Source organism: Ictidomys tridecemlineatus, chromosome 1, assembly GCF_052094955.1.
Source record: "Ictidomys tridecemlineatus isolate mIctTri1 chromosome 1, mIctTri1.hap1, whole genome shotgun sequence".
NCBI classification, from domain to species: Eukaryota; Metazoa; Chordata; class Mammalia; order Rodentia; family Sciuridae; genus Ictidomys; species Ictidomys tridecemlineatus.
Window position 1 is genome coordinate 149307644 of NC_135477.1, and position 9490 is coordinate 149317133.

At 45.6% G+C, this 9490-nt stretch overlaps 1 long non-coding RNA gene across 1 annotated transcript; it reads right to left on the reverse strand.

Annotated features, from left to right (window-relative positions):
* Window positions 1–2298: 2298 nt before the first annotated feature.
* LOC144366482 (uncharacterized) lies at window positions 2299–7747 on the reverse strand. The gene is made up of 2 exons (XR_013425543.1): window positions 7605–7747; window positions 2299–2526 (listed from the first exon to the last, which is right to left on the reverse strand). It is a non-coding gene; the product is annotated as an uncharacterized LOC144366482 (long non-coding RNA).
* Window positions 7748–9490: the final 1743 nt, after the last annotated feature.

Genomic DNA, 9490 nt, shown 5'->3' on the forward strand with positions numbered 1-9490 from the left:
GAACACACCCAGCAAATGTGACTGGCCCCAGAAGGAAGCATGCTCTATGGACCAGGAAAGACAATGGGTCCTGAGTGTTTAGGAGGCCAAAGAACTGGATTCTGGTTCAGGGTCTGCAGTTCATTAGACAGGGACCCTCAGCCAAGCCACTTACCTTCTTTGAGCCTGGATTTCTTACATATAAAACAAACCTGACAATGATGCTAGCTCTTGGGGCCATGGTGAGGATAGAAACCTGCCACAGAGCACAGATGGCTACATTGTGACCCTGAAATGTTCTGCAGACATGCAGTGGAGTTGTCTCTCTATTTAGAGAATTTAAAATCTGATACCGGGGAAGAGGAAAGACAGTAGAATGAATCGGACATAACTTCCCTATGTTCATATGTGAATACACGACCAGTGAAACTCCACTTTATGGACAACCACAAGAATGGAAATTTACACTCTACGTATATATGACATGTCGAAATATATTCTACTGTCATGTATAACTAAGGAACAAATAATTTTTTTAAATAAAATAAAATCTGATATGATTTTCTGCAGATAAATGTATCTCAATTATTTAAAATTAATAGTTGGGCCAGGCGCAGGGACATGCGCCTGTAATTCCAGTAGCTCAGGAGGCTGAGGCAGGAGGATTGTGAGTTCAAACCCAGCCTCAGCAATTCAGCAAGACCCTAAGCTACTCAGTAAGACCCTGTCTCTAAATAAAATATAAGAAAAGGTCTGGGGATGTGGCTCAGTGGTTAAGTGCCCCTGGGTTCAATCCCTAGTACTTAAAAAAAAAAAAATTAAAAGTTGGAAACTATAGTCAGATCCTAACCAATACTGATCATTTTGGGGAGTCTCTAATTAACTTTGAGTAGAACCCAAATTAACACATTCCCCTGCCTTGTGAAGATAGACATGTGAGTCTGCCCACCTCTCTGAAAACATGGGCATTTTATATGGAAAGAAATAGGGATTGGTGGAGTAAGAGCCAGCACAAATATCTGGGTCTCTCTGTCCAGAGCAAGCCCAGGCCTGACTTGGTTGCATGTCAATGCAAATCCAGCCTAGGGATTTTTAAACCAGTCCACCCTTGCTAAAAGGGCAGTTTTTTTCTCTCTTCTAGGGCTGAGATTTGTTCTCACCGTTCTCTGCAATGGCATTGTTTAGGAGAGAACTCAGCCCATTTTAGGCACTCAATAGCCATGTCTTAAATTGAATCATAAATCTGAGAGCAATAGAGTAAAATATGCAATGCTAACTTCAACCAGCAAATTTCTTTGACAACACCCTCTCAAGCCAAAATTTGCATTTTCTGCGATGCAGATATTTCTCTGTTTATCTCTAGAACTGTGATAAAATCAGAAGTTGTCTCAGCCAGCCAGAGACCTCACAATGGCCCCAAACTTAGGACAAAATTCAAGCTCACTAGCACTTTCAAAGGTGTGTGTGTGTGTGTGTGTGTGTGTGTGTGTGTGTGTGTGTGTGTGTGCTCATGTGTTTTGTTTTGTACTGGGGATTGAACCCAGGGGCGCTTTACCACTGAGCTACATCTTCCAACTTTTTAATTTTTTATTTTGAAACAGGGACTCACTAAGTTGCTGAGACTGGCTTCAAATTTGGCAGTCCTCCTGCCTCAGCCTCCCAAATTGCTGGGATTACAGGTGTACATTTTAGAATGAGCAAACTCCTAACAAGAATGTCATGCAGCAGTAATGAAGAAAATGTTATATGCTCATATTTCTGGAAAGCAAGTGCTCCAAGTAAAATCAATCAAGATTATTGACTACCCACAGCATTTCTTCAGGAAATGAAGGCCATCCAGGACAGAAGAGACCCCAGAAAGGGTAGGCCATGCCCAGACTTTCTCCCTAGTCATGCTGTTTGTTCATGGACAAGGTCACCAAACAGGCATGACCCAAACCCTGATTGCCGTATCCTCCCACTTAGAGATATAATATCTTTGGGCATCTCCAAACAAGAATCCCCAGCCTCTCAAAGGAGTATAATATTTATCACTTAGAACTGATCCTGTAATGGGAATGGAGATGGAGTCTGGCATCCAGGAGATATCTTTGTTTTGCATTTTTAAATATGATTTTTAAAATTATAAAGTAATTCATGCTCATGGAAGCAAATAGAGATTTCAAAATGCTATAAAGAAATCAAAACCATCCACATTTTTTAGAACATAGAGATAATTATTATTCACATTTATACAAATGCATATATACAAATAAAATTAGAAGCATAAGGTATATAATTTTGCATCCCACAGTTCTCACCTAAAATTACTTAAAAGCATTTTTCAAAGACGTTCAATGTTTTTATTTCACGAACACCCACATAGCACTTATTCTGTTCCAGACACTGGCAGGCCTATGAGGTGAGCATTATTATCCCATGACAGCAGGGGACACTGAGGGAATCTCAGAGCAGGCAGGCAGCAAGATGGAGTTCTCTCCTACCCTGCCCTCAGCTGACTCCAAAGGCAGGCTCTCGACCACCACACTGGATGCCTCCTTCTGTGGACTGAAGAACATGACTGTTTATGACTTCATAATAGTCCAGCCTGGTCCCCTGTGATCTGGGCAATGTGACCTTAAAGACCTCAAAGTCCCTTCCAGCCAAGTCCTCTAACTCCCCAAGTCATGGATCAACTGTAGGAAAAATTTCCTTCCCAAGTATCAGTCACCTAAACTGTTGACTCTAGGGAGGGCGTGGGACCCACTGGGACCTGGTATTCATAGTGAGCTGGGGGAAATGCTGCCTAAGAAACACCTGTGGTAAGAGCAAGGTGCTGTCGCTGCAGGCTGTTCTGCCCTTCCTCTCCGGGCCTCAGTGTGGAGACTGATGACTTTGCTTACTCTGCAGGGGCGAGGCTGAGTTAGCTAAGTTTCCCTTTCAGTGCTAACACGGGGCACTACCTGAGGGCATGTCTAGGAGGGCTGGGGAGATCCAGGGTGCACAGCAAGCACCTGGCCCAAGCTGCCTAGGAAAGTACAGACTGCTTTTTTATGCTTGCTTGTTTTCATTTATCATTTATTTGTTTGCTTAGTTGAATATCCACAAGAGCCTGTCCCATTGGGATGGAAAGGACAGATTCTACAGTCAGATAGGCTGAGATGGATGACTAGGCCTGTGGGAACTGGGTGAGTTTCTTAACCTCTCAGAACCTCCATTTCCTTATCTGTAAAAGGTGCATAACAGAACTCCCACAGGGGGTTCCTGTGAGGATTAAATGAGATAGTTTTAGTCAAAGAATTTAGCATCTAGCAAGGACTCAGTAAGTTGTGGCTATTGGTGTTGTTTTGCTCTTGGATCCTGACCATCTTCTCTGCTGTCCCCCATGCTCACTCCCTTGCCTTACACCAACCCAGCCTGAGTCCATGACGAAACCCTCCACCTCCCTGCTCCCCCATTGGGTGCTGGAGTGTCAAAGAACAGTGTAGGCACTGTGAGGGCCTCTAGAACCATGAGTATCTTATTTTTTTTTTTAAGAGAGAGTGAGAGAGGAGAGAGAGAGAGAGAGAGAGAGAGAGAGAGAATTTTTAATATTTATTTTTTAGTTCTCGGCGGACACAACATCTTTGTTGGTATGTGGTGCTGAGGATTGAACCCGGGCCACACGCATGCCAGGCGAGCGCGCTACCACTTGAGCCACATCCCCAGCCCGAGTATCTTATTTTTAAGACAATTATTTTCTCTTTTCAGGAAGCAAGTTTGAGGAACTGTGTCCTGCCCTAAGGCTGACACCCATTTCTGACACCCCTTCTTTGGGTCCTAAGTGAGGCATTCGGGAAGCTGGTTGTCACCACCCAAGCCTGCCAGCTTTGGAAGGAAGGTCAGCTCGCCAGGCTCTGGGCAGGCATGCCCCCCGGGGACACAGGGAGGGGCCATCTGAGTGATGTGACCAAAGACAGGGCCAGGCCTGTTAGGAGGCTGTCCTGCCTCATCAGGATTTCCACTCAGCCCTCCGGCTAAAAGAGAGGAATGGGACACTCCTCAAAGCCTATGTGGTAATTGCAGGAGGCATCAAGCTTAATTAGGCTAATCATCTGCCAGAAGTCATTTCACCTTCAACCTCCTAAAAGCATCTTCAGAAAACAACCCTGCAGCACCTGGGAGGCGGAGGTTGCAGGACTCTGGAACTGTGTGTGGAATTCCTCCAGCACTTCCTCAAGAGTCTCCAAGAGGAGGGAGCCCACTATACCTATGGCCATGACAGGCAAAAAGGAACTTCCGGATGATTAGTCCTAAGCCAGGATGCAGACCTGGGCGGAAGCACTGGGGTGACATTTTTCACTTTCTTTGGGGCCTTATTACTTGGCCAGTGGAGACTTCACCAAGAAAACTGATGTGCCTGCAGGTTCCCGCTGGTTCTCACAGGTCCCCCGCACTGAGCATTTGGCTCACTGTCATCAGCAATGGCCTCCTGGCTGCCAGACTGCCTAGACAGAGAGTGAGTGGTGTCTGAGTGAGTGTGACTGACCAACAGACATGCATATCCATCTGGACAGATTATGGCTCTCAACTCAGAAAACTGCATCGAAAGTTTTGATGTATAAGGCCTTGCTGAACAGTATTTTGCAACAAGAGAAAAAAGTATTCTATCTAGTAACTAAATAGAATCCCAAATGTCATAACTCAAAAGCTCCAGGAGTAGAGATTGTGCACAAGCCCATCTATGGTGACAAAGGTAGAAAGAAAACCTCCTCAAGCAGATTCCATCCCCACAGCTGTAAAAACCCATTTACCCATGGTAAAATCCCTTTGACTTGATATGGAAAGTCCAGATTTTTCCTTTTAATGGCTTAGGGAAAGTGAACTGGTGAACACATTGGTGGGAAATGTCCAACTCCACTGAATCTTCCCAACTCCCTTAGCAGCATGTATTGGCACGAAGGGATGGAAGCACAAATCATCCCATTGTTTGACCTTGTTTACAAACAATGAAGAAATGGGAAGTTTAAGGGTCAGTGCCAATCCTGTGCTGGAAAGAGGGCAGGCCCACCACATGTTTGCCTCCTTGAGCCCCCACTAAGTGGAAGGCACTGTGCAAGGGGGTTGACATTGAGGTCACTTCTCACAACAGACCTATGGGGTAGGCATTGCTAACTGTGCTTTGTAAAGTGAAGACACCAAAGCCCAGAAACATTAAGTGACTACAAAGAGTCACTAAGCAAGTGCTAGATACAAACTCAGATCCTCTATCTCCCATGGCATCCCCTGGAATTCAAGAAAGGAGTTCTTCTGGCCCCCCTAAGTCTTCACTCAGGCAGTTGTGGGGGATGAATATGTTGGAGAGAGTAGAGAGTGGGAGCAAGAAGTCCAGCTGGGCAGCTCTCTGTCCTGCTGTCCAGTAGGGATGGCCAGGGTAGCAACAGGGTGGGACCCTCTGGAAAGAGCTGTGAGCATGCTAAAATTTGTGAGGGAAGTTTTTTTCAAATCTGCACAACTCTTGGGTTCCAGTCAAGATGAGGAGGCTGAGGCAGGAGGATTACAAGTCCAAAGCCAGTCTCAGCATCAGTGGTTAAGCACCCCTGGGTTCATTCTCTGGTACAAAAGAGAAAAAAAAAAAAAGAGAGGGGAAGGAGTTGTGGCTCAATGGTAGAGCTCTTGCCTAGCATGCAGGAGGCACTGGGTTCAATTCTCAGCACCACATATAGATAAACGAATGAAATAAAGGTCCATCAAAATAAAAAAAAAATAAACATAGAGAGCAGGAAGAGATGCACTGTCTCTTATGAAGAGAGATGAAGTAAAAGCAAATTCTTCATGACCGAGGATATAAGAGCATTTCCCTGATAGGTTCCCAGGGAGATTTCTGGAGAAAGAAGTTGGGAGATGTCACAAAGGTGGGCATGTGAGGATAAGCCACATTCCTCTGGAACAACAGCAAGAAGTAATCCCAGGAACAGCCATCCCAGAGCATTTTGTACATAAAACACTTTGCAGTGTCCTTACATGGTCCCCACCAGAGTTCTGCAAGGACAGCATGCAGGGTTCACTGACACAGAGGAATACCTTGGCATCAGAATCATTCAATGACTTATTTGCCCTATGGGTAAGGTAACTCAGGGACAGAATTTCCCTGGGTCACTCTTTCCCCCACATTGGTCAACTCTGCAACTCTCCAGTGTCTTCTGTGGTTAACTTTTTAATTTTCCACCTATGTGACCAACTCTTCGAAGCCAGGGAAAATTCAGTGTTGACTCATCCACTCAGTCAGACAGTCCGTCCTTCGACAAACACGTTGAGTATTGACTACGTGGCAGACGCGGTCTTGGTGCCGGGGGTACAGGAGTGAAAAACAGATGTAGTCTCTGCAGGGAAAAGTATCCAGGCGGGAGGGAGGAAAAGTATAGAAATGGGGGCTGAAAAAGTAGGAGCACTCCTAAGTTGGTCAGAAGATGGCACAGGAACTCAACTGCAAGTACCAGACTGGGAAGGAGAAGAGGAAAGGTGTGCTTCACAGCCCAGCCATTCTGTCTGGAGGAGCCCATCCATACCACCACCCCTGCCCTGCAGATCCTCAAATCCACCAACCTGCAGCCTTGAGGATTGAACCAGAGGCACAGAGAAAGCGGGGATGAAACCTGCCTACCCCAAGAAGGAGACCTTATTACTACTCATTTATGCCCCAAGTTGCTCCATGTGGAATGTCCTAATCACCACCGACTCAGATCAGAGCCAAGAAGGCCCTGGAAGTGCCTCTCCTCCCTTATTACTTTAACCTACTTTTAATCAATCAAAACCACACCCAAAGACACAGTAATGAAGCTGGCAGAGGTCTCCTTGACAACTCAAACACAGCACAGGAATGAGTGACATGTTGAGTCCCCAGGGGCTTGGCCAAGGGAGAGAGGAGTATGTAGGAATAAAAATGGATTTTTTTTCCCCCTTGAGGTATGTTCTGACAGGGACAGACAGGAATAGACTCCTCTTTCCAAGGCCATTGCTATGCACTGACTTCCCCCAAAGTTTCTAAAATTCTACAAGGTTCCCAAAGAGAATGTTCCATCCTAAGCAAGCCTGGGAGTGCTGGAGGCCAGGCCTGAGGTGCTCCCCCTGAACATTTCAGCTGTTTGCACAGGGTCAGGCCAAAGATGGCATCAAGAAATATCTTCTAGAAGGAAGGGGGAAGTTAGTTGCAACTCCTCCAATTCTCCATCCTTCCTCTGCCTCCTTTCCTTAAACATTCAGGTTTTGCTCACATATCGAAAAACAATAAAAATAAAAAAAATAAGCCGGGTGCTGTGGCACACACCTGTAATCCCAGTAGCTCGGGAGGCTAAGACAGGAGGATCACCAGTTCAAAGCAGTCTCAGCCACTTAGCGAGGCCCTAGCAACTCAGTGAGACCCTGTCTCTAAATAAAATATTAAAAAGGGCTGTGGATGTGGCTCAGTGGTTCAGTGCCCCTGAGTTCAATCCCCAGTACCAAAAAAAAATAAAAAATAAAAGTAAGGCCAAATTCTCCTGTTGCTCTACTTCCCAGCCTCCCAATAACCTGGTGCCCTTTCTCCTCCTGTCAAAGCTATATTACTTAACGCATAATTCTCAGAACAACCTTATAAGGTTAATTATGACCCTGGGCAAGTCACTTACCCTCCACATGTTCCAGATTCCCCATTTGCACTGGGGTAATAGCAGTCCTGGCCCAAAGAGCTAGGCACTGTGCTCTGGCTCTTGCACGCATCATCTCCTCACCGCAGACCTACTATTAGCTCTTTTTTCAAACACAGACTGAGTCATAGAAATACTACTCAATTCACCCAAGGTCACCCAGCTAGCAAATGGCACAGCTAGATTTCAGTCCATTGCCAAGTGCACCCCAATCACTTCACTACACAGCAGCACATTGAAGAGGAATAGCTTCTGGCACTGGCCTGTAAATCCCAGTGACTCAGAAGGCTGAGGCAGGAAGGTCACAAGTTCAAGGCCAGACTCAGCAACATAGTATAATCCAGTCTCAAAAGAAAAAAGGGCTGGGAGTATAGCTCAGTGGTCTAGCGCTGGCCTACCACGTGTGAGGCTCTGGGTTCAGAACCCTGTACAGCAAAAATAAAGGGATGGGGTGCCTCTGAAAGCCTCTCTTGGGGGCTTTGAGAGGCTAAAATCTTTGAATACGCCCAGTGGCCAATAAACAGAGAGGAGAGAGAGATGCCCTACTGGGATTCTAAAATGATAGGCTGATAGTTATGAGGAGGGACACTTGGAAGGGGTCAGTCTAGTTACAGTAGAGGCATAAGGCTCTGTGTGCTTAGCAATTTATACAGGGTGAGAAAATTACCTCGTCGGTATTAAAGAATGGCATGGGGAGGTGGTGAACAGAAATCATGGGTAAGCAAGTGTTGGTGGCCACTCTCTCCTCAGTTCCACAGACAGCAGGGCAAGTCTTGTCATTTCAGTGCCCACCACCATAGGCCCTGTCCCAATGGGTCAGGAAAGAGAAGACAGTCAAAGCACAGTGACTCTGAGGCTGCAGAGGCTAAACCCTAAGGTCAAACCAAGGCCCCCTAGAGGCCCTTCCTCTAGATGGGCAGAGGGACCTGGTTTTGTTGTTAAATCCTTGCTAATCTGCTTTCTTTCCTAGAGATTTTTCCTTGGCTGCATTAGCCCATGAGTAAAGTCATGTGCCTTTGTGCAGAAGTTCAACAACTGTAATTTGCAGGGAGTTAATTACCTTCATACTTTGATCTAGTGGAATTTCATCTCTATGGTAACCAGTCAAGTATAAACAGTTATCACTTGTCTCTTTTACATAAAATATTCCCCACAAATACCCTCAGGGCTCCAATCATGGAAATCAAATACACAGAATGTTCACAGAACCTTTTAAAATTTTTATATGAAATGTCTCTACATGCAAAAAATAGAATTGGGTAAGTATTGGCTATAAATAATAATTCAAGGGTTGTGCATGCTTGCTTTCCAGCCCCAGCCTTCAATGAACACATCTAGTCTCCTAAGCAAAGCAGATCTGGAGGGGGTGAGGCATGGTGTGAGGGATTGGTTAAGTAATAGGCAGGGCTGCCCAGAAACAGTATCTAGCACCTGATGATGTTCTAAGAGGACCAGAGTGGAAGGAACAGGTGCTCAAAAGGTCCATTGGCTAAGTGATCACTTAGTCATTGTACTTGTCGATTGTGCCTGCCAGAGTCCTATATGATTCCTGTGCAAAGAGATGTCATTCATGTTGAAGGAATGAATGAATGATGCTAATGTAAGTTAGCACCCATTCAGCATGGACTACATGCCAGTCACTGTCATGCACTTTACAAGTATTTCTTCGTGGCATCTGTACAATATCACTATGAGGCAGATATAATTAATGCCCAATTTACAAATGAGGTGATTGACACCTGCCCATTCGTAGCTCTGTGTCCTCAACTAGTGGCCCGTCCATTCATTGGTAGGCTTTCCATTCAGCATGAGAGCCTCAGCATCTCTGATGTTCAGGAGCCCATGGGGTTGAGCAGAGTCACCATGTC